General features: G+C 38.1%; 1 protein-coding gene and 1 long non-coding RNA gene across 12 annotated transcripts in view; one reads left to right on the top strand and one right to left on the bottom strand.

Moving 5' to 3' along the window:
- The window catches only part of LOC141744396 (uncharacterized), a 104,203-nt gene extending 94,150 nt beyond the window's left edge, over window positions 1-10,053 (bottom strand). For both annotated transcript variants that reach the window (XR_012587429.1, XR_012587428.1), the window contains exons 1-2: window positions 9,588-10,053; window positions 9,237-9,286 (exon numbers count right to left, since the gene is read on the bottom strand). This is a non-coding gene — a long non-coding RNA (uncharacterized LOC141744396). The remainder of the gene's footprint in view (window positions 1-9,236; window positions 9,287-9,587) is intronic.
- Window positions 10,054-17,605: 7,552 nt separating this feature from the next.
- Window positions 17,606-25,765, top strand: part of NMNAT3 (nicotinamide nucleotide adenylyltransferase 3) — a 29,260-nt gene continuing 21,100 nt past the window's right edge. For 2 of the 10 annotated variants that reach the window (XM_074591645.1, XM_074591638.1), the window contains exons 1-2: window positions 17,606-17,812; window positions 25,374-25,458. The gene's annotated coding sequence lies outside the window, so the exon portion shown is untranslated. Of the gene's footprint in view, window positions 17,813-21,156; window positions 21,204-21,422; window positions 21,670-25,337; window positions 25,459-25,765 lie in introns of all 10 variants that reach the window. The other 8 variants (XM_074591650.1, XM_074591642.1, XM_074591649.1 and 5 more) reach the window with 7 other exon arrangements.

The following is a 25,765-nucleotide window of genomic DNA, read 5'->3' as shown; positions in this document are numbered from 1 at the left end:
ATCTTAAACTCTTATGTGCAGAAGACAGATGTGAAGTCCTTCCTCTTTATGTGCAACGAGCAGTAATATTAGTTCCCATGGATCAGAATAGACCAAAGACTATTACTTTCCACTTTAGAGAAAGAACTGGTTCTAATACTACCTCCAAAATTTAGAACGGAAATGTGTAACTAACCATGGTAATTTTCTTAGAATTAAATTAGGTTCTTTTTACATCTACCTTTGTGGGAATCTAATATCTTTAAATATTCCTAGTATTTGAATTTCACCTAAGTTATTAGAAAGCACAGGTCAGCATATGACAGTCTTCCCTGTATTTTGGGCTATTTCTCAGGATAATCTGAGTGTTTTCAGTGAGAAATAACTTGAACAAAACATTATGTTGGGAAGAAATTCTGAGTTAAAAATCCTGCAACAGACTTTAAGCATAATTAGACTTCGCCTCTTCATCTCTTGTAGTAGTTGTTTTACAAAGGTCCTTTGCAGTGTTTATTACAGCTGTTACAGCAGATTGCTGAGGGATGGCCTTTGAAATACCTTGCAAAAGCTTTAAGACCAAAGCGCAAGATTTCCAGTTGAATCTAAGATCAGACAAAATGCCAGTACAGCACTGGGAACTCTGCTGTCTGCATTGTCCTTAACTCAGCAGCTGATCCCAGCTCGTCGAGCTAGTTGTCTTCATGCAGTTTTCATAACAGCCCAACATTCAGCAAGATGCGACAGTAAAACACAAATGGTAAAAAGAGGATATTTCCAATTGAAAATGCCTGTATGCATGGGAAAGAGGTGGAAACAATTTCCCTAAGTGATGCAGGTTGTTAAACTGTTTGGATACCTGCATTTATAAACATCAGTGAGAATCTGGATGAATATAGTAGGAAAATGAGCATATTCCAGCTTTCCAGATTCTGAGAGGAAGAATATATTAATCAGGTCAAAAGGGAAGAGATAAATATATCTAAATCCCTTATGGCAGGACTGTGCCACTTAGGACAACTCTTTGGTATGGGAACAGGGACTTTTCAGTGTCAGCTGTATATGGAGGTGTTAGCAGAACAGTCATGCACATTTATTAGAAGCACAACATATTATTTGCCTGTTGGAACTTATGATATGGGGAGAAGTACCTTTGTAACTGTTGTGCAAGAAAGCTACTGGTGACAGCAGATTTGGGAAGACATGGTGAAAAATCACATATCAAATAAAAAACACAGTATCTGTAAGATCGAGCTTTCTCTATTTTCAGGTCAGACGAAACTTATCCTCCCACTTTACCACCCTTTTCCATACTGTTACCATTACACATACAGTAAGACCAGCTCTGGCACTTAGACTGAACTGCATGAGTTTCTATGTGAAACGTAAACCTATTACCAAAAGGTGGGATTCATTGCTTTTGTCCTGCTCACTTGGGCAACAGTAGTTTTACCTAACTTTTAATATCACATACTTGCACATGCAAACACTCAAACTGGATCAAGGAGCAGCACATAAATAACCCATATGGGGCTTCTTCTCGACATACCGAAGCACATCCATAATGGGCAAAGCCCCCCAGAAGCTAACACAGCAACCCACAACAGGCAGGTTAGCTGTGTGCTTTTCTAGTGTGTGTTGAACTGGAGGCTAAATGCCATCTACAACAACCACCTCCTTACAAAGTAAATGCATTTTTTCAGACCTGTGTTTATCGTTAATTGTCTTCTCTCTGAAGCAGCTTATTATTGTTCTGTTCTCCATTGCGTGAAATCTAGCTTTTCCCCACTTCATATTTTCTTTAGTTATGGGCTTTTTCTAACAATTGTATGGATTTCTTGTTAGTGGTGCCAATGTTTCATTTAAAATACTGCTAAAGAGAACTCTATTCTAAATGTATCAAAATCAAACTATACAGTACTTTCCATGCTAAGCCAGTACGTGTATCTGAGGAGCAAATGATCACTCACTGGACCTTCTCTGTAAGTTGTGCTACTGGCACAATTTCAATGTTAACAAGAATTTTACCGATGCATAATTTTAACAAAGTTGGACATATATTCCATTCCAGACTCTTCAAAGAGGCATTCATAATGTTTGATTATTTTTTTTTGGTGGGTTTTCTTTCATTCTCACTTGCAGATACATGAATCAAATTACATTTTTTAGACAATTCAGTCTGGTAGGCAGTATATAAAGTTGCAGAAGGGTACATGTGTAGAAAGTAGCTACCAATAACCTTCAATAAACTACAAACATTTGGTACAATCTCCTGCTAATTTTGATACCAGTTGCTTTAACTTTTCATAGCTTATATCCTTTTTTTTTGTATTAATTTTAGGTATCACACACTGCACAGCTTAGGGATGAATATTGAATGATATAGACCAAGATTTCGTTGTCTGTTATTACTGCTAAAAGGAATGACATGACCCGGTTATTCTTTATTGTGTTACATACCTCACTTCTGTATCTGCTAGTCAAAACCTTTTTTAACCCTTCTTTTGGCAAGACTGGGGCAGTCACTTTTAAAATAGTTGCATTATATTTTCTTACATTCCTTCTTGCTTCTAATCCATACTGACATAGCCTTTTACAGATAGAATTAAAAAAATCATTCTTTATGACTACTGCAAGAAGTTCCAGGTGTGTTGTTCAAAAATATTTATACTGTTTACTAAATAAATACTTTAGAGGAAAGTGTGAAAAAAAGCATTTCTTACTGATGCTGGTGGCATCAGAATGTCTTCTTGGAGACAGAATGTTACGTGGAGAAGTCTGTTACTCAGTAGCCATAGGAGTTCTGCAGGGCAAGGACGGCCCACTGCCGAGAGTGTTGGCCTGAGACTCGAATTGGGATTTCCATTATTTCACAAAATTCCTATTTTACCTTGGCTAACTTAAACATACCCAGGACTTCAAAAGTTATCCAGATGCTATAGATTACTTTGGACTATCTACCTAAACAGTTTTAAGAATTTGTATCCATTTTTTCATCTCTAAAATGCAGACAGTATATCCTTACCTGATATGGATGTTAAGTTAATAAACGTTTTGAAGATCATCAGTTCCTCTGTAACAAGTGTCAATGATTGATAGGAAGAAAAGTTACCTAGGTCTTTTGAAGCATCTCGTTTGAAGAATTTTTATTCTAACTTAAGGGCAAATTCATTTCTTGAATAAAGGAGTACCGCTGTCATTAACCTCACTGAATTGCAAGCCTCGGCAAAAATCCCCACCTTTCCTACTATTGCTTTGATTCAAATTATTCATGTTTGAAGAAAGCCAAATTAGTAGGAAATGTGAATTCAGTTCCATAAAGTAATTTCAGATATAACGAGCACCTGCATCCTCACTGCAGAAAACTTTACAAGAGGAGCCCTTTATTGCCTAGCTCACAATTCAGCGTTACTAGGTATGGGCTCTGGAAACTCTGGAGAAGAATAAATTAAATGTTAACTATGCTCCCTCTAACCTAGCCCTCCTTTAATATACCTCCTTTAATATAATATGTTTCTAGGAATATCATATCCATAGATGGTTGAAACGTTCTTGGCTTAAGATGCTTTATTTTAAATGTGAAAAGATTTAAATCAGGTATTACACTCCTCAGCTATTCATTCTTCTTTTTTTTTCCTCTGGGTATTTTGTTGGAGTTTAAGACTTCTTTTAAGTAAAGTCCATTATCTTTGTGAGATTATCAGGAATACTTTATCTTCTTCAATCCTGTTCACTTCACTGTGCCATTTCCTGCAAATTGCAAAGAAATGGAGTCGTTCTAAATATGGCACTGTTGAACTCACTCACTGCATTTCAATGTTGACATACATTGAAGTGCTGGGATTTCTTTTCCCTCCTCTTTACTACTCTTTTACTGATTTTCTTTCCCTTCTGAAAGAGGCCAGCCCTTTCTGTACTTGTTTGACTGTCTGCATGGTACACAAACAAAAATTAGAGGTTAGAGACACAAATGTTTTAACCTTTTTGCATATGCAAGTAATATTTCCTCCAAAGAGACACTGCTCCTCTCATGCATAATTGCAATTTTATTTTTAACTACTTCTTTATTCAATGCCATGCTTTACCTTGAAGGTTCATAACTTTTATCTTACAAAGAAATCCGTCATCCTTTCCACTGGGGTTTACAGTATTAGATTCCAAAAGACTAATAGTCCTGCATCTGGCACTGAAGCTGTTCGCTTATGCAACTCTAAGGGCTCTGTGCTGGCGTCACACTCTGCTATCGACAAATACTACTACCGGGAGGAACACAGAGAAACCGAAAACAGGAAGGAATGTAATAACAGTTTTCAGCAGTACATGAGGGGCACAGGCTTACTGTAGCTTTAACAAAAATCAAAATCTATTTGTCATACTCCTGAGTCTCAAACAAATGTTTGCAGTAAAGTCTGGATAGGACAGAAGAAAGATGAAGAGCTGTTTCAGTACATTCTTTTTTTCTCTTTCTCTGTAACATTAGCAGCCTCAGAAAATGACAGTACAGTAATGTTACATCACTCTACATTATGCAGTTATGCAGTCTTTGACCATGCAAGCACCTGGATCCAGAGGGGCAGATGTGGTCCTCACGTAAAAGGGTTGGTGATGTAGAACCAACAACAGGATTGAAGCTCTGCTAAGGTAAAGATACTGCAGCCTAGAAAAGCTTAGGGGATGCTCAGACAAAAGGAATTGCTGCTTTTTTTTGTTTGTTTATTTTTATTACAGATGTCTAAGGGGGAGAAAGAAGCAAGTTAACTAGTCTGCTCTGTACGTTATAAATATTTTCTGCAGAATTTTTGTTTCTTTTTCTCTTCTCTTCTAATCTAAACAGCACTTAAAAAAATCTTTTTTTGAATGGGCTGAATTTCCTTCTCCTACCACTAAAACAGCTCGTAGTTTACACAAGCCTTAGTTCATAATTTGGACAAACTAAGTTATCATATCCTGATTTTCATGTCTGTCTTGTGACATTAAAAAAACCACGTCATTATGATTGCATGTTTGGAGAAACTTTCTTATTATAAAGATTTCATAGATTAACATAAGCAGTAGTTACAGGAAACAGTAAAATTGCTCAGGAGAGCAGGAAGAAAGTGAATCTGGAAAGAACAATACGGGTGATGTGGACAAGAAAAAACCTAAAGCTAAGTGAAAAGACTTGGGCATGTGGCAAGCAAAATGAGACTTGAGCTAAGGAGGAAGAATAGTAGCCCTTAGTCATTGGAGCCACTATGTTGGAATACTGCACCGTTTAAACAGGGGATACTGCAGTATCTTTTCAGTCTGTCTTGGACTCCTAGAAACAAAGTTTTGTTTAGCAGCAGAACGCGAACAACCACCTTCCCCAAGACCCAAATAAGTAATAAAAAAACAATGCAAATTTCACTTTAAGTTGGAGAGTAGCAACTGGTCACGTCTTCCTCTCCCCTCTAAATAGAGGTACCAAAGGTAGGGCCAACACGAGGCCACATTGTTCCCAAATATCTGAGCTACTTCAGGACCTCCTCCAGGCCTCAATGAATTTGAGAGTGGAACTGCATCTTTTCTTTTAGAGGACGTCACAGAATATCCGTGAGAAAGCTTTTGGAACAGTATCGCACTCCTGAATGGCTTTTAATATAAGAGACAATCATTGCCTGAAGTGCAACTAGGCAGATGCAGACTTATTCTGAGGTTTATACCTGCAGCTACAAATATATGAGCAAAAAAAAATAAATATCTCATGACAAAGGAGCCCCTCCTTCACACCAAGATAGTTTCATATTCCAGACAGTTCTTACTGTACTCTGATCACATCATTAATCATAAAGCCCCCCTAGCTAACAAAATATCCTCTTCTTTGGGAAGAACAAAACACTACTGAAAGGTCAACAGAAGTAACAGCATGAATCATAATAGCATCCCATTACATCTGCTGTGGTATCAACAAGGTACTCATAAAATGGCATTAGAAGTTGCTTGATCAATGACTGGAGCAGAAGAATAAATTGGCTCATCAGTGAAAGCCTAGTCGACTGGCAGCTATAGCAACTGCCTTGACTACAGGTGCTTGAAGTTCATTACTATTAATCGTGGGTTCCCACTTGGAGGCCTCAGTTACACAATCCCCAGTGGAATTAATGGTTAGCGACAAATATATTTCTACTTAGAGCTTTGTTAGAATTGATGCTTTGGGGGTTAGGATTTAATGGCACGTTATATGTTGAGGATTTGGACTGGTAATTTTAACTACACTCATTTGCAAAGTTTTTGTTAAAGTCTACTCCATTTGAGTTAACTTCAAGAAGTTATAACAAGATATCATCCTATTTCAGATTGCTGTCTTCAACAGCTAAGTGTGACTTAAGTATTTCATAACATGAAGAGAAAGATGATACACCAGCTTTTACAAAATCATGGCATGTTCCCTTTGTGTTTTACTGCAGTAAAAGCTCCCACCTGCATTATCCGCTTGGAGATGCATTTAAACGTCTTATGCAGAAATGGCAAAATGTCACCCACCACTTTTGCAAACTTTCCTTCTGTTCTTACATATCAAAGTCACTCGGCTAAGATAGTTTTTTGCACATATCCATATAAATCATTCTGGTCTTAAGCATCTTTCACAAAACAACAATCATGTAGCGAGGGTCAGCATGTTTACAAGAATACCCTAATGAATTCCAGATTGCAGAAAGAAGTAGTAATTTTCGCATTCAAATTCTAGCAGAAATTCCTAAAAGAAAAGGTATCTTGGAAAGCAATGTATGGACAGTCTCCACTTCTGAACTTCTCCCTCTGAATTCCACTTCTTTCACACAGATGAATTAACTTGCAGTTGTAATCTCATTAGCCAAGAAATTCTTGCAATATCTTACAAACAGTTACGCAATTTCTGCTTTTTTCTTTTTGTTGGATATACCAATTTATACATATGAAGCCCTCCATCACACATATTTCCTGTTTAATACACACAAAATGCCAGTAATAATTGAGTTTCATCTCACACACTATCCAGATCTGTTTGGAAAATAAACTAACAGCAACCTGTTGAATCTCACTAAGGAGAGATCTTGAAATTTTTATTGGAGCATGCAAATAACTATAATTACTTACGCTGCAAAAAAAATGTTAGCAAAAAGTATTTTTGAAAGTCACAGATCAGGAATACAATTTTTTTTATAAACCATTAAAAAATATATAGTAATATTTCAATTAACTATACCCATAATTACATCTAATGCAACTGAGAATAAAGTTCTCCTAAATCCCACTTGAAGTGACAGAGCCAGCCTGACAGACCTCTGTGTTGATTCAAGTGCTGCCTTTAAACATACTGCAATAAGTCTGCAGCTTGCCTAATGTTCATCAAAAATATGCACTAGGCCAACGATCCAATGCCTTAACCATGGCATATAATTGCAGTAAAATAACAAACAGCCACAGCCTGAATAACATTTATACTTTGTTGACAATGCTTTTCCAGGCAAATTTAAAAGACTTTTTTTCCCCCTGAATAAAACTACACTATACTATCTATATTACTATAGATTTAGGTGAATGAACAATATTTAAAACCTCATGCAGGTGACATTCATGAGATTTTCCTCATCATTCAGCAATAATTTATTTGCTTTTTTTCTTCATTTTATTCAACCAAATTGCTACAAGAACAGTTGCCAGGACATTTGCGTTGTAACATTTACCTTCATGTGTGGTTCCCAAAAAACATTATTTCTCCACAAAATGGAACACTGAAAACTGGACAGATTATTTCTTGAGGGTGATGAAAATAATGTTGTTCACTGCTATTTGTCTGGGTTTGTACATATAATAAGACTCTGAAATTAGCTCTTTGGGAGGGTAAATGAAGTAAAGTAAGCCCATTCATTGTACAGCAGAAGCAGTAACTCATTTTAATCCCATGTTAATATAATTTTGCCCAAGTTTTTTAGAAATAGACTGATTCTGTTACATACTGGTGCAAATTATGCATCCTATGCACATTCTGAGCATGCCTTGATAACCACAGATTCCATTACGTGTTTAATAATTGACTATTCAATAGAGCATTGATGCATTTTTGTCTGGAACTAATTCACCTTTGTCTGTGTATCAGCATGAATGTACAGTGAATTACAGATATCTTGAAATGTAAAGGCCATATGCTTTATTCATCTCAGGTTTTTTAAACTACATATTCATGACAGGCACTGCATAGAAATTAATATCCTAACTTGTATATGCTAGTATATATACAAAATGATTTATTAGAGTAGTGATTCATTGAAAAACACCTTGAACCTTTATCTAGAAAAACAGCAACTCCTGTAACAGGCTTGACCTCGAAAATGGAATTACTCATTGCTGTATTTGCAGAGATATGTGTGACATGGTGTATTAACAAATAAAAACAGCAGTGAGAGCATTTAAAACATCAAGTTAAAAAAGCCACAGAGAAAATCGCTGTGACTCATACATATGAATATCTCTGTGGCAGAAAAGTAAGCATAAGGAAGTCCCCACTGTTCCATGCAGACCTAGTACCCCACCATTGCCCACTCAGGGGAAAAAAACAAGCAAATGTTTTTAACAAAGTTCTTATTCACAAACATAGAAAGTTCCATCTCACCAAAAAATAAGCATCTCCATCACCTCTGTTCTCTCCAAACAATCCTAACCAAGATCAATCAGCCTTGGTAGTTTCGAGCACAAACTCACTGATTTAGGTCACACAACCCCATTGAATTAGTATTAGCTGAGAACAAAAAAATAGACTGAAGAAAACAATCTCTAAAGTTTTCAACAAATGACATTTAATCTCAAGGAGAAAGAGCTGTAATTTTTCTCCATTGGGAAAAATTATCGCTTAGCTATACAGTAACCAAACTACTTTTTCATCTTCAGAAGCTGTATGTCTAAAGGTGAAGTTGGTCTATAGTACATCAGTCAAGCCAGCACCTTTAAGAGCAATAATTTCATGTAAAAACTATTCATGTCACTTCGCCATAACTGCACTATTGGACCAATGGTGCTTTTCAATTTTCTCTAACCATAACCAATGCCTAATGCTTCAGAAGTAAAACAGTAATGCCCTAGAGTAAGACATTGGTTGCTTTTATACTGATCTGCAAAATCATAAATGTTAAATTATGACAGTTAATTAAACAGTTATCCAGTATCTTATAAGACACCCCCCTTTCCCCCAACATAGTAATAGACCAGTGAAATCCTATGGATGATTATGGACTGTAGGAAGGCTTACTGATTTCACTTACTTATTACAAATTTACTTGTCTTGAGCTTCACCTTGCGTTGCTTCTGGTCACTGGGTAGAGAAAGATTAAGAAGTAATTAGTGAACCCTTCATCATTTTGATTCCATCAGTCAAATCTCCTGAAAGCTTCCTTCTATCTAATAATTTTAGCTGTTACATTATTTTATATTATATACAGGCTGACACATATCATGTTAGAATATATGCTAAACAAATTATAATATTCAATTTGGCATTTTAAGATATTTCAGTTACAGAATGTGCTATGGCTTTATCATTATTATTAGCAAGTGTTTGTTGTCAGGTAACTACAGCACATACTATCATTTCAAACATCTCTTGGCAAGCTTACCTTAATTCTTGCTGTCTCCCCAGCCGGACATACTGATTCTCTGGTTTTAGCCTCTTAACGTGGCTCTTAACATCAAATCATAACAGACTCTCTTCCCTTAATTTGCAGTTAATAATTTTCCCTCAAAGGGATTAAGGAATGCTATAGACCACAAAGTACCCCTTATTTTGCAAGATGACAAAGGGTACTGCAAACATTTTTATCCAGCAACGCAGCTGTCTTGAGAGGCGTTTTGTTAAACTGGATCACAGTTTTGCCCAAGCTATGACAGAAACCACTATAATGATGACTCTCCAAAGTCCTTAGGCAAGTGCAGGGTTTCAAAAGCGCAACTGAAAGGGCTACACTATCATAACAATAACTCACGCTTGCAAGTTCAAGGTACACACAACCTGATACTTCTGTTAAATTCTATTTTGGGGCTACCTGCAGATACCCTGTATGTTCAGTTGGATAAATGACCTTTTGCTGCTCCTGTCAAACCAACAGAAGAGAGCTGCTGCTGTCTGTTAAATAAGTGCTGTTTGTCACCCACCTGTGGTTGCTGATGAGCAAGGTAATTCCTTCACACATGTGAAAGGATTTAAACTCTTGGCAGCTGCAAGCTATTGGCTCAGCTGCAGCAGTGGGGCTACTGCAAGTACCCTGTTATCTTAGAGGTCTGGATCATATGTAAAGGGAAAAAAACACCCCACCACTAAAAAGACCTAACCCAGGATTTTTAGGAGTCTATGTTCTCTGACTTGTAATATACTTGTGATGTCTAGATTTCATTTCCCTGACAACTGCTGATTTGACTACACAACTATCCAAGTGTTAAACAGCTTCATTCTTGATTGGATGCTTGTCTGTGATTGTGTCTTATCTGTTACTGGTGGAGGCCCTCAACAGGAAAAGTAAATTTAGCAATTTTCTGAAGAAAACAGTAACTTATAAGATGTGGACTCAATTCACAGACCGCTTAAAGTGTTGGGAATCTCTCCAATCATTTTTCTAGTTGTTTAACGTGGTCCTGTTGTACTTAAGAAAAATTTCTATTCTTTCACACCTTCCTTTGTTGAGAATACCTTTGAGAAGTACCATTGATTCCTAGTGATTCATTGTAATTCATGTTTATTTAACAAGATGTGCTCTTTACCTATTTATATGGCTTTACAGCCCTGATATGTTGCCTATTTTGTTGGGACAGATGCATGGGCAACAAAGATACTGCACATGAAGATCTTAATTACATAGTCTGTTTTTCTTTGATTTTCCTTCAGGACATCTAATATTAATTTACAATGAAGAAAACTGTTTTTTTCCTGTTTGCACATAACTCTGTTAAATTGTCACTGCATTTAGCAAAATGTTATCTAGGGAAAACGCGAGAAGGGAAAATAGTTTGAATTGAAGACTTTGGGAGACAATGCAGGTTCTGCATTAGCTGGAAAATTACTGACGTTTCATTGCATGAGGAATGCTGTTTTCTAAGTGGATACTTCACCTTTTAAAGGGCTTATTACAGCATTGGCTATACACTGTACTATTACGCACAGATTTTGTCTTTCAACAAAAATGGCAAGCAACAACACCGTTCTAAAGCTCTAGAGACATGTCTAGAGACATTTCAGTTGCCGATGGCTTCTAAGTAGTGAAAATAAACCAGCAGTTTCTCATTCCTGAGTTATTTTATGCTCCTCATAGTTGGCTCTCTTGGTTCTCTGTATGCAGACTAAGTTGTCAAATGCCCCACTCAGGACTAAAATATGTGGGAAAAGAAGATCGCTATCAAAACATTCATATCTTTAATGAAAAACAGACCAAGGCCTACTTATATGTAGTTTCCCGTCTCTTTATTAATATGCATATATTGTCCATTGAATGTTAGCCCACCGTAGTCTGCTACTCTATTTTGCAACAATAACTAACAACGACAGTCATGCGAGATTTTATGGCTCTCCTGAAAGAAAAAATCTCGACACAGCAGTAATGAAAAGAAAAAGAAAAACCCTTAGGTCTGCTTTTCACAGAGCTTCATATAAAATATTCTTCTCTGCATGGGTTTATTTCGCCAGTGATCTCTGCAGGAAGAACAGAGCTACGGATAAAGTTAGGCACTGCCGTCAGATTCTGAATTGCCTGTGTACGGACAAGCCAATTAGTGACTAGCAATAAGTCATCAGGTGCAATTGAAAGGAATATGCAATCTGGCTTTCCCTTTCTCAAGAGGCACTTATCTTCTCATCTATTGCAGCTATAACTTGAAACTCCTCTGCACTTGCCATCTGGCATGTAAGTGTGGATCTGCGCCTAAATGAGAAACAATAAAGATGGATGAAAGCCTTGATGCTTTGTGCTGCACAATACTGCTTTGTAAAAGATCCTTTATATTAAATTATACTGAAATCAAGATTTTGAGCATTATATTTATGCCTCATCATATAATTTTAAAGTTTATATAAAACAGATTAAATAATCTTCTAGCCAAGTCATTAAAAATTAGACCAGTGAAGGCTGAGAGAGAGAAATCCCCCAGCTGACAGAGATAACAAAAACCAAGAACGAGACCTATGTTATAAAAATGGGTAAAGTGTGATATTTACATTGCATTTTATTTTTACACTTTAAAGTACAACATTGCATGTTTTGAAAAAGTGCACAAATATGAACAATTTTATTTTTTTTTTAATTAAAACCATGTTGTGTATCTGTAGTCCTTGAGGAGGATGGCAATACAAGGTCCACAGGAAAGGCACGCATCTGACTGACATTAAGGGGCTGCAGCTGCCCATGGCTTGAGTAACGCTTCGCACTGCCTGCTGAAATTGTACGGCTTTCGAAGAGCACGAGCACCATCACCACGCATACACAGAGGGAATTATCTCGTGGGAAGAGTGACACTGCAATTTCTCCTCAAAACACAAAAACCACACTTTGTCCACAAAACTCCCAGTGTAATAACTGTAAGAACAGTTACGGGCAGGCAAAAACTCCCTCAATTTCCTCCTCAGATCAGTAGCAGAGGAGAAGAAAAGGAGGTCACGTGGGGAAAACCCCCTGTAACTACAGTTTGCTCTCAGAAAATAGCAATGAACTTGAGCATTCCAGCAAACCTGCATGGCTACGGCAACAGGAATCAAAGTCTGGATTACCTCCATTACTTAGAGTGGGAAAATGATGAGCCTTCACAGTAATTCCTCAAATAAGCAATAATGAAATCCACATATTATACTAATTTTTCTAGGTTACACAACTCCTTGTTATGGAGAAGCTATTGTAAAAATTACAGAACTCCCTAAAAGATGACAGCTCTGTTTCACAACAAACCTTAAGGTTTTGAAATTAGTCTTTGTTCTGCATTAAAAGAATACAAAATCCTCTTGGTATGTTTGTAGAATGGAACTGTGTCAGATATCCAATTTTATGAAAACCCATATACTTTCCAATATTAGACTTTTTTCTTTTCTCTCTGTCCTATCTGTGCAAGAGATCAGCAAGTACTATACAGTCAAAACTTTATCAGAACAAATATGCCACCATGACACATTTCAATTTTGACTAGTGCTATAATTTAACTAAAAGTAATTTAATTAAAATTATTCCAATCATTACAGGACTGTTCCCTGCACTATAAAGAGGAGACCTCGTAGCAGCCTTCCAGTACCTAAAGGGGCTACAGGGAGGATGGCAAGGGACTCTATCAGGGAGCGTAGTGATAGGACAAGGGGTATCAGTTTTAAACTGAAAGAGGGGAGATTTAGATTGGATATCAGGAATAAATTCTTTACTGTGGGGGTGGTGAGGCACTGGAACAGGTTGCCCAGAGAAGCTGTGGATGCCCCATCCCTGGAGGTGTTCCAGGCCAGGCTGGATGGGGCTTTGAGCAGCCTGGTCTGGTGGGAGGTGTCCCTGCCCAGGGCAGGGGGTTGGAACTAGAGGATCTTTAAGGTCCCTTCCAACTCTAACCATTCCATGATTCTATGATTCTATATTAAAGTACTAGTATTTTTTGTATTGGTCCTTTCTGAATTTGAACAGAGCCATACCAGGAAAACAGGAATGGTTTCCTTTCGATAACAGTATTACTCCCACTTTCACCTCAGCAGAACTATTAAATCTCAAACTGCCAATTTATATAGAGACTTTAGGTATAGGAAAGATATTTGACAGAAATGATGCCGTGGTTTCTGGTACAATTATTAAAAATACCTGCAGGTAAAATTCTGTAGCTTACAGAGAAAGAATACAGTAGCAGGATAACATTCATCAACAGATAGCTAACATCCATCAACAGATATCCCAAAGAATTTAAAAATGAAAAGCAAGGTGACAAATACTTTTATAAAATCCACTTGGAAGAATCACTGACAAGTTTATTATATTTAAAAAGTGATTTTTAAATGATCTTATGAAAATTGTCTTGGACTACATATATGTTGTTGCTGTTACTTCCAGATGCAACCCTGCACAATTTTTTTAAGAGTCACTAAATTACCAAACATAACCCTAATGTTGAGATTTTATCAACCAGTAATACCACTATACTGGAAAGATAATATGGAATGCTCCTGAAACATTATGCAAACAAAATGAGCTATTTTAATGTCACTAAAATACAAAATACAAGCAAGTAAAATCAATGACCAAAAGGAAAAGACAAAATGAACAGAAGACAATGCCTACCAAGACACAATTGATATATATTGATAGAATTTCACAAACAGTGGAGGATTAAGGAGAGAGAGAAAAAAACCCCAAACAATTAAAAATGCACCCATGACAGACTCTCTAATAAAACAGAGAAAGAAAGAAATGAAGCAAACATTCCATTCTGTCCACCTGTGACAAAAAACTGCTTTGACTATCATGATGCCTAAAACAAGCAAGAAACTTTTATTTATCTGCCTTTCAGTGTTTGTATTTTATCTTCTAGCTAAGTCCTCCTTAACAGACAAGTTAAAAGGTTTTATGATTGTTATTTGAGCCCTTTTAAGTTGGTGGGTTTTTTTTCCTTAGCTTTTAGATAAAGCTTTGTATTCTGCCCTGTCTCTACCTCTGCTCATTTATCTTCTGCAGCTTCAGAGGAATATAGCACACCGGAGCCTGCTTTGCTGTGTTTCTGTACTGCATTTTAGCCTTTTGATTTCTACTGCTCGCTTCAGTAATAATGAGTTTGCTAACGTTTGCCTTTAATTCTAATAGCAATCAAGCAACTCAATGCTTTTAATTTACAAGAAGTTAACATTTTCTGGTCCACCCGCATTTGTAATATTTGATTTAATGTTCAAACTAACAGTAACTGCAGCATTAAGTAATTTAAAAATAAAGGCTTGTGTATTTACTTCATAGATTAAGCTGAGTGAATGGTCTCCTTGTTGTCCAAGACTTCAAGCTAATGCCTCCCAATTCTGTTATGGAGGGTAAAGGTTAATGAACACTTCTCTCCTGTTTCTCTTCTCCATCTCCTCCCAATAGAATTTTGTTCAGATCTGAACTACGCATCAGTAAAGGCCAGATGCCAAGAACTAAAAGATTATGCCGACTTGCCGTGCTGCTGTTTTGGCAGATTTTACAATTACAAGGCCTAATTCTACAGCCTTGATGTGCATAACTTGTGTAAGACCCTGGGAGCTTTGTGTCTCAAGAACTGCAGTGAATGCCAAATTTTCATACAGCTACCAATACATAGCATCTGGAACAACTTTGGCTTGGAATTTTGTACTCACAGTTTTACACCTTGACATGCGTATTCAAACATGTTTTACTTAATAGTAATAGAAGAGTAAGAGAATATCATTGCTGCTTCAAACTCCCACTGGAACAAGTCCAGAATTAAACCCCATGAAAATAAGACTACTGTGATAAAGAGTAAAAGCTGGTCCAGTGATTGCCATTATCTCTAGGTAATTGTCAGAATGTTACATGATTTTGTAGTGGTAACTTTTGCCTTAATTTAATTGCTGGAAGACAGGTTTTAATTAGTTCATCTTTCATAATCAACTTGCAACTTCTTGTGGTCGTTTGTTCTTCCCTTGCAGTGTGGCATCTCAGTGCTTCAGCTCTTGCACATTTTCTTGTCTGATAGTCATCTCTGCCCATATCACGTCTTTTACATCACTGCACTTTCAGGCACGATTTGCAATTTCATCTGCTTCAAGAGGACTCAATGGAGAACACAATTTAGGATCAGATCTACTACTGCCTTTGTTTACCATTAGCAAATTATTCTAGATACAACTCAGTTCAAAAAGCACGTAACTTATTAAACAGTTTCCTAAAAACTCTAATGTGAAATGGAAAGCTTATGTTTAAAGGCAAGAAGCAAGAAATGCTTATTACTACAACTGATTCAGTTTACAACAAAAATGGCGAAGGACAGAACCTCAGCTAGCATAGAACAGCTCTCATTGAGATCAGTGGAACCACATTAATTTGTGTCAATTCAGATGCTCACCCTTAGTGTTCAAGCTTGATGCAGAAGATTTAACGTTTGGATTGGTTTTCTTTTTTGTAAATGAAGCACAATTTTCCTTTTATAGGGAATCTTACTTATTCCCGAAACACATAACAGCAATTCAAAATCTACAAAGCGGAGGTTTTAATTCTAGCTGCTCCTTTTCAGAATAAGCTTTATGTGTTTAGAATGCCTTGTCAGCAAAAATAAATGATCCATTATGCACTAGGATGTCAGCTTCATAAAGTTTTTTAAAATGGACTTTTCTCTCTCAAAAGGGAGTTGGGGGAAGTATTGTTTCTATAATGTTGTAGAACCCTTTATAAGAAAGATTATTTATACATCCACATTACAGAATTTAAAACTGCCTATCTGGCTTTTCATCATTATACAATCCCATGGGATTTTAAAGCCTGAGCACCTATAGTCCAGGCTGCTTATATGGAAGAAATTGTTTATACAGTCTTTTTGTCCAACATTTTTCCTGTACTAACCAACAAAAAAAAAAACTCCATCACTAACAATAGGATTCCCTGAACATCTTAAATTACAAATTGTATTCTAAAATAAAACTTCATGGGAACAGGGTAAGACCAGTGAAGAGCAAGAAAATGTCACAGAGAAGTACAGAGCCACACACAGGCAAACAATTTCAGCACTGCCCACACTGCCGGTTTTATCATCCTAAAGTATCAGCTCCAGGTATCATCTGCTTGTGTGAGAAATTCAGCATTAGGAAGACCCAAAACCACACCTATATATGCTTAAAAGCAGAAAACATGATACTTTATATACTTACCTGGATTTTTTTTTTTTAAGCTTGTGCTTTGTCTGGGAATTCTAAGTTGATTTCAGACTTTCTAAAGTTATGCCTAAAAAGTATATACCCTGCTCCCAGTCACAAGCCAAAGACCTGAAAAACGATGCTGAAACCATTCCTTGGCCTTCGGCAAAGCCAACCAAAGGTCTGAAGTACAGTTTATGGCCTCCATGCAGCAGTAAAATGTTATCATTTGCATGTACATTTCACACAGTAAAGCTTAAAAAAACAATCCACAATCTTATTTATTTTTTACCACAATGTCAGACAAGAGGAATAGTTGTGCTTCCCATTATAAGGGGATATCCTGTTATAAAAAACAGGAGGTTTTGGGTAGATTCTATAACTGGTGACATTCTGACACTCATGAAACTGGATTTTACATGCCTAAGAATTAAAGAGAATGAGCAAGTAACTTAACACTCTCTGGACTTCACTTTTTGCTAGGATCTATGACATTTCTGTATTTTGCAAAATATTCAATAGCTGATGGAGAAGGTGGTGTCTCTATGAGGCTAGTCATCAAACAGAGAAAGCTAAGCTTCGTTATTCCTGAGAATTATTCCTATAGCCTCTGAGAAAGCCACAAGAACTCACAAACTCTTTTCGGTTGCAAATCGATCTCGCCACCCTGAAAGCACAATCCTTGGAGCCGCAAGGCCAGCCCTTAAAAACAGAAATAACAGCAGGAAGCCAAAAGTTTGGAATGTCCCCTTCAGGTGAACAAAGGAGTTTAACATCAACTCTCCTGCCCTCTAACAAGAGGAGGACGCCTAACAGCGCTTGGTGAAGGAGAGGTCGCGATGTCCCAGGCGCAGCGCTGGCGGGGCAGGTGGCAGTGCGGAGCCAGCCCCGAGGGCGAGCGGGGCACTAGAGGGGGCAAGAGGGAGGCAGCCGCTGCAACCGCAGCGCTACCCCGGCTTGTCCCGCACGGGCCCGGCAGCGGCTGACCCGGCCCCACCGCCGCCGGTAAGGCGGGAGGGAGGGAGGGAGGTGAGGAGGCGCTGGCGGCGGCGGGAAGGAGCCGGCGGGGCGGCGGCTTGCCCGAACGGTGTCCGGGCGCGGAGCTCGGGCGGCGCGGGGCCAGGCCGGGTGAGGCCCTCCGGCAGCCGCCGTGTCGCCGGAGCTCGGGCTTCGTCCCCGGGCCGGCAGCTGGGGCTGGCGGGGAGGCCGGAGGGCGGCGGGGGGGGCGGCGCCACTGGGCCGGCGACTTCGCGCTGCCTCCCCGCCAGGCCCTGAGCCTGGCGGCGGCCTGGGGGACGAAGGCCGGGCCGGTGCTCCGCGTCTGTGCCCGCCTGCGTAGCCGGAGGGGAGGGACGGTGGGGCAGCCCGAGTGCTGAGCTGGGCCCCTGGCGAGGGGCGGGTGTTGGCCGGGTGCGCAGTGTCACCCCGCGGGGTGACAGCCGGCCGGGGCGCTGCTGCCGGCGACGGCAGCGGGGCCGGTCTGTCCCTAGACACCGCCAAAAACATGTGGGCCTTCAGATTCAGGGGCTGGAGTCTGTCGTGCTCTCCACGTCAAATACATCTATCCAGGACCATATATATACACATACATATTTAAAATAGCAAATTAAAGCTTCCCCCCCCCCCCCCGAACACCTACTCTAGCACCCGTGAGAGTTAAAGAAAAGGATATATGGCTACTTTTTTTTTTTTTTTAATCTACCTGGCTTCCACGGTGTAATTTATTCATCTTTCTCCTGCACTTTTAAGAGGTTGTTTCCCTCCTTGTGCAACAGCTGTTGTTTGGTTTTATAAATGATCCCTGATGTTTGTTTTGTTTAAGCTTTGTAGCAATACAGGATGTGCCAGTAGTTCATTTTTCAGGCATTATTTGCTACTTAAGTCTAGTTACATTGTTTGATTCTAGCAATAAATTAGCTTCATGCCTTTAACTTTGGAAATGCAAATTGTAGAATTTCGCTTAGGTATGATAAGGTAATTAGCATTCAGATGCTCTAAAAGACCCTTGAGAAGCCCAGAGATGTCTGAGGGGGGGCATTCAGGACGCAACAGGTGACAATCCTGTCAAAGGGGAATTTGAGCTATTTGAGGTTCTGCCTTTTAAAATAAACTAATGAGACAAATTGGATTTTATTGCAGTCATGATTTCTAAGGTCTTAATTCATAAAAAAAATTTCATCTGGCGCAGCAGATGAAATGGGCTGGGTGAAACTGTTACTCCCCAGGCATCTGCCCTGTCCCTAGCAGGGCGATGTTGCCCTGAAAGAGAGCTGCCAGAAGGGCAAGGGCCACCTTCACAACTGTAATTTTTCCCCCATATTGTTGGTTTTGTGCAGTGCACCACTTGAAAAACGCTGTAGAAGCCTCTCAGCCCACAAAGCATTGTGTATTTTTCTTACCAATAACAAGAAGAAACTGAGAAATTAGCCATATAGGCTTACAAAGTGTGATGGAGATCTTGAAAACCCTAAGAAATGCCATACTGTGTCAGACTAGTGGCCTGTCCAGCCCAGCCATCTCTCAGGCAATGGAGAAAGGAGATGAAATTTAGGGAAACTATCCTGGCCACTTGCTTCCCCCAGTATTCCCTGCCACCAGCCACAGCTGCTCCATTAGGGACAGAGCCTTCTTAATCAAGTTTTTAATTTTATTTTAATTCTTTATTTGCTAGAAGACCTCTTCCATATAACTGTAGAGCCAGTGAGATGTTCTTTCCTAACGACCCAAATAGCATCAGGAGTTAGTTGCTGCTACCACAGTAGATAGAAAATAGTTATCCCTTTTTTGAAACAGAAAAGTAAGCAGTGGGATTATGGATGCTGATGTTTTAACTTTGGCCTTGCTGGCAGTTCTGGAAATCCTGCATTACCCTGTGGTTGCTATAAATGATTATTTTGCATCTGAGTGTTCTGCAGTAGTACTTTTAGGGTTTTCATTGGTTTGCTGTCTTTTAAAGCCAGCTTTATAAGAACAGATTTTAGTGATTGAAGATGCTATCTTTACCACTTAAATATCTACCATTTGTGTGCAAACTGTAGTTCTGTTACTAGATTCGCCTTAAGTTCTGCTAAACGTATTTTGCTAATTGTAAGAAAATTGCAGAAGATGTTGAAAGAAGAAAAACCCCTCTGAATAACTTCTCAAAAGGAATTCTTGAAGTTTTAGTAGGAGTTTTTTTTTGACAGACAAGTTGGTACTTTAACTAAATCAGCAGTTTATTTGTTTAAAAATAGCCACTCTAGGTTGCAGTTCTGCGTGTATCCTCTTTTTTCTAGAAATCAATATCCTGTTCTTTGTGGATGACTGACTCATACATGCAAATAGAAGGATGAGTATTGGTTACTTAAAAGAGTTTAAACAACTGTAGAAGAAGAAAAAGCTTATTCATTAGTGTGATAATGGGACAAGGAACAGGCAAGGATTTGAGTGTTAGATGTTGAGAGGTCCCCAGGGATTATTGCATAAGTGATTATAAAGATCATACTGCAGTGAATACAAGAAGGTGCCAGGAGCAGACTGTATTCTCTTGACCTTGTTGAAATGCTACAAAAAGGTGTAGGGTCTGCAGTTGTGTAATGCATGCTGAGATCCTGCATTACCCAGAGATCACTGAATGCGTGTGGTTTGTCAAGCTAGTCTTTTTTTACTTATTTTCTGCGTAGTTCTGGCTTAGTGTAGTATCATTGGCTTTGTAACTAGATGAAACTGCTAGAGCTCTGTGTCTAAGCATCGCTGAATGTTTTATGGGCAGGCAGAATGAAATACCTTTTTTACAAAATGGGCATTATTCATCTGATCTTCTATCTTAAACAAAAGAACCTTATGCATTACTAAAGACAATATTTGTTATGCTTTGGGCCATTTTCAAAGATACATGTAAAAAAGCCCGGATGATTTTCGTAAGGTTGTATAAGTTGCTGCTCTAGTGAAGACTGCAGTGAGCTTGAAGGTGATTAGGTTTGGGGGTTCCTTTGAATCTGATTTAGAAACTGTGATGGGACTTGCATTTTCTGACTAAAAGCCTGGTGTGGGGATTGGAAGGGGCAACTTCATACTTCTGATATGCTGAATCTGATAGAAGACTGTGTATCCTATCTTATACTTTGTTAATGGCTTCCCAATGAAAGTCAAAGAAATGAAATGCACCTGAGTCACTGGAATTTAACAGTAATATGATCCATCATGTGGCCCTGAAAAAGCTATTTTAGAGGATTAGAGTGTCATATTAGGCTATGTTTAATATTTATGTGCACCTTGTAAAATTCTTCTTGGCTGGGGTGAGTAACTTTCTGATGAACAAATAAAATATCACCCTAGATTATACATTTTTCATTTCTTCTCTCACCCAGGTATTTATGTTATGTTCATTATGAAAGTGGAAGGTGGGGATATACAGGTAAATATTTGTCACTGTTGTGGAGGACCGATTTCAGTGACAGCACATGCTGGGAACTTACTGATTGGAGTAACTTTTGTTATGGCAGTGACTCCGATTAGGAACAGTGTGAGAAAATCTGATATCTGGTCATATTTTCAAGGGCTATTTGTGTGCTGTGGTTTGCTATGATTTGGGTCAGCTACTAAAATGTACTTTTTATTTTCTGACTTTGAAAAGGTGTCTGGCAATCACAACATCCTTAACATTAACTGGTGTAACTCGACTGGGCTCAGTGCAGCAGCATGAATTTATGGAAGCTAATGATATGGCCAAGAAGAAGAATGGATGTGGGCAGCTTTGACCTTGTTCAAATCTAAATTTCATCTAAATTAATCTAAATGCACCCTCACAGGAGGAGATAACACTTTTATCCTGTGTTAAGATTCAGTTTATTTCTGCTCTTTGCAGAAATTTTACCTCAAGGGTGAGTCTGCCTCATAGTGTGCACATACCAGTGTCTTGTCCTCCAGTTTACTAATTTAACAGCTCATGAATCAGACTGCACTGCTCAGCACTCCATTGTGCTTCTGATAATTAATCAGATATGGCTCTAATTACTGACTTTCAGCAGAACTTAACTGTGGTCATCTGTAACATCATCTATTATTGACATATTGTAGGAATATTGGCAATAGAAAAAGAACTTGCAGGAATGTTCTAATGAAATTACAATGATTTTTCCATCATAAAACTTTTTTTGTATAGCTTAAGCGTGGCCTCCTCATTTGAAGCTATCTGCCCTTGTATGTATAGCCATATGGTTGGTTGGACTCGATGATCTCAAAGGTCCTTTCCAACCATGAAGATTCCATGATTCTATGATTCTATGATATGATGTACCATACTGTTGAAAGCTTCTAAACTATGGACACTTCTGTGTAAGGTAACTGGCATTTCTAAGACACCTGCTTGGCCAAGGCTGTTGGTACATGTGCTCAGGTTAGAGCCCACAGACTCAGAAGCGCTCACCAGGAGGAGCCATACACAGTTATTGCATGAAATGTAACATACAGTAACTTGTCTCCTTCAAACCTTATTCTTTAAGTCTTAATCTCTTTCATCATTAAAAACAATACCTACAGTGTTACAGAGCAGCAAACCCTCACAGCCTGTGGTCAGAGCTGTGCTTTCTCTTACTTCCATTATTTATGAATTTGGAAAACGGACAACAAAGATGACAAAAGATGTCTTATCTTTTACTGATTAGAAGTACAACAGAAGGCAGTGTCTGTCACGTCAGGAGGAAAGCTGAACTAACAGGAGAGGTACTTGCAGAGTTTAATGACTTCTTCATGCAAAAATCAAAGGCGGTTGTTTCTTTTTAAAACCAGAATTACATTTTTAAAATTAAGTCAATTATTATACTCTTAAAATAAACATACAAATCTTACTAGTACTGCTTGATTGTAGTGATGTTACCTGACTTATTCCCAAGGTTTCCGTCAAATGCTTTTAAACTAGTTGTAAGAAGGTGCAGTCTTTCTATCATAGGCAATTATTAAAAATATTAATTGCATCAAATCAAAAGATGCTTTCATAGCTCAATTGGCATCTGTGTCTCTTGCTTTAACAAACTTTCTTCACTAACACAGCATTTTCTTTAGAATTCTGAAATACAGTTTTTACTGTACACAGGGACTGTACACACTAAAATACAGGGATCTTAGGTCCTTTGATCGTTTGAGGTGCACACATAGACATGGTACTGATGCAGCAAACACTTGAATAGCAGAGCAGACTCCGCTAAAATCTTACAGTTTTAAGCAAGGCAGCAGCAAATCAATCACTTCAATCATACAAAGAGTTCAGAGGTACTGTAGTTGTACCGGAGTGGGAAAGCTTCAGTACAAATGTAACTTTTCAGTGATTTTCTGCCCCTTCTCTCATGAAACTGAGGATTTGAAACTGGTTTGCCAGGTAGTGAATACCTAATCAATACAAAATGTTACCATACAACTTAATAGTTCTGCTTCTTGAATTAAGAGTTTGGCAGTTGCAGTAAATGAAGAATTGTGGGAGTTTGTCTCTTTTAGCACCAATATCTAAAAATTACTGATTAGTACTAACAAGAGAGAGAGAGACTGTAAAAGAAAATGGCTGGGTTTTTTCCCCCAAAAAATTGATTTGTTAACAATACCCTTTTATAAACTCAATAAGAGAGTGCTGAGAAAATGATGTGAAACAAAGCACCTCTTCTTGGAAGTTTTGGTTGCCTTCCTTCTCTGGAGCCTGTGCTTAATCAATGCCTAAATATACTGAGAAGGTACACAGTGTTGTTGGGGAGGACAGAAAAGGTCCTAAAGTTGCATGTGCATAACAATGCTTTGTTCCTTGTAATGCATGTATTATGTTTATTAAAATAGGGGTGATGCCAGTATTGGAATTTTTTCAAAATAAATACTGCCAATTTATATCTAGATTTTTCTCTTCTTTTCAATTCCTTGCTAGGTATAACATTTTGATGCAAGAATGATTTTAAGTACAGAAGTGATTCCTTTATAGAATTCATTGCCCTGAAAGGGTTCTTGAGATGATCATTTAATGATTATGGAGCACTTGCATGTATGTAGCTTATACATAAAAGCAGTATTTTGTCACAAATATAATAGGGAGAATTAGGGAGAAGAAGACATGAAGAAGGTATCTACAGGTCCAGTCACTTCAGTTCAGGTGCGTGTGAAGCCAGGTCCAGCCTCTGAAATAGCTGAACATTAGCTCTGATTTCAAAGTTATGGAAGTGGAAGCACAGAGGTGAGGACCTGAATTCTAGAAGGACTGAGTAATTGAAGGGCTGCTGATTGATAACATCATTACATTTCAGCACTCCTAGAAGTTGGGTACCAAGGAAATCCCAGAGACAAAATTTGCTTTCTTGGTTGCAGCTCTCTTTAAGATGTCACGTTCTGCCCTTTCTTCCCCTCCCAATCTATGTGCATTTTTAACTCACCTTTCCTGATGGAGATCAGGATACATGTTTGACTTAATTGGAATTTCTTTTTACAACCTTGCAACAAGACTGGATTAACATTGAATTATCCATGCACAACTTCTTCAGAAGTACTTCGTATTTTAGCTAGACTTGGGAGCGTCAATAGGCGAAAACACTTACATGTCTTCTGGCACAACATTAATGAAATATGCATTGTGTAGGGGCAATTGCTAGGGACAAATTAATGACAGATTATTTATTTAACAACGTATTTTATTGATGTTACGCTTGAGTAACTTTTTGCAAACATATAGCAACTAATAGGTGCAAACTGGTATTACCGTATTTAAATTCAAGCAGAAACTACTGCTTTTTTGGTCTGTAGGCCATTTGGCAAGAGAGAAAACTTATGGAAGTATTCTGGACTGGCTTAATTGCTTAGTTTGTATGGAACACATGAAATAGAAATTTATTCCCCTGGCACAACGTGCACACTCAGTTAATGCCTCATAAGAGCACAGTCATCTACTTGTATGTAGTTTGTATTCAGTTGGTGAAACTAGTTAAGGACAGTCTGCTTCATGTGTGTAGGTAAAATGCATATGACTTTGAACTGAATGTTTGTAGAAGCCTGTCATTGTAGGGACACTGGGACGCTGTAGCACTTAAAGGAAGTGTGACTGCCACTGTGTCACAGAAAGTGAAGAGGCTTTCTCCTCTGTGTAAAATTCTGTGTTTAAAGTTTTCTCCTCTGTTTGATTTCTCAAGAGACCTTAGCTGAAAAATCAGTTAACTCTTTTTTTTTTTCCCTGTTATTCTGGGTGGTCTAATGATTTTAAATCTTTGTTAATTAATAACAGCTAAGGTAGCGGCTGAGTCAGAAAGTTTTGTTTGAAATCTTAAAAGTTGTACCATACCCGTTGAATAAATTTAGGATACACTATATAGGGGATAGTAGGAATAAAAATGCTGATGTTTTGATTTTTATTTACATATATAGATATTTTATATATATGGTATGTGTGTCAGAGGTATATATGTATAAAAACATCATTTGAAATGCCTCTTTGCTATATGTTTACTGTTAGTACTGTTCTTGGTTTGAATTTTTCCTATTTCTTTTTGTCTTTTTTTGTTTTGTTGTTGTTTTGTTTTGGGTTGAGAGTTTCCATAAGCAGTACCGTCTGTTTATCATTAAGATTACAGGTTGAAGGCTTTCCCTAGAGTCTCCGAGGTATAAATGAGTAAGAGCTGCAATCAAACCATCCAACACATCTGTTTCAGGTGAGAAACAGAGAAGTCTATAGAATTAAAAGCTTCTTTTAAAAAACAAAAGAAATCATTCAGTTTATGACCTTTAAGATGGCAAATAAAAGAAAAGAAAAAAAACAGGAAAGGAAATGTAAACTACACTTCATCAGAACAGGAGAGAGGATATCAGAGCCATCAACTAGCAGATGTAAGAGCTAGAGCTGCTGATGATACATGTAGTGGGGAAGAATGGGTATGTGTTTTTCCCCCTGAACACATATTTGTTTGAGTGATATGGCTTGGCAATTGGGTAAAGTTACATGACCGTGTCATTGATTTT

This window comes from Larus michahellis, chromosome 6 (assembly GCF_964199755.1).
Source record: "Larus michahellis chromosome 6, bLarMic1.1, whole genome shotgun sequence".
Lineage (NCBI taxonomy): Eukaryota > Metazoa > Chordata > Aves > Charadriiformes > Laridae > Larus > Larus michahellis.
The sequence above is the reverse complement of the archived record's forward strand: the minus strand, read 5'-3'. Positions and strand labels throughout refer to the sequence as shown.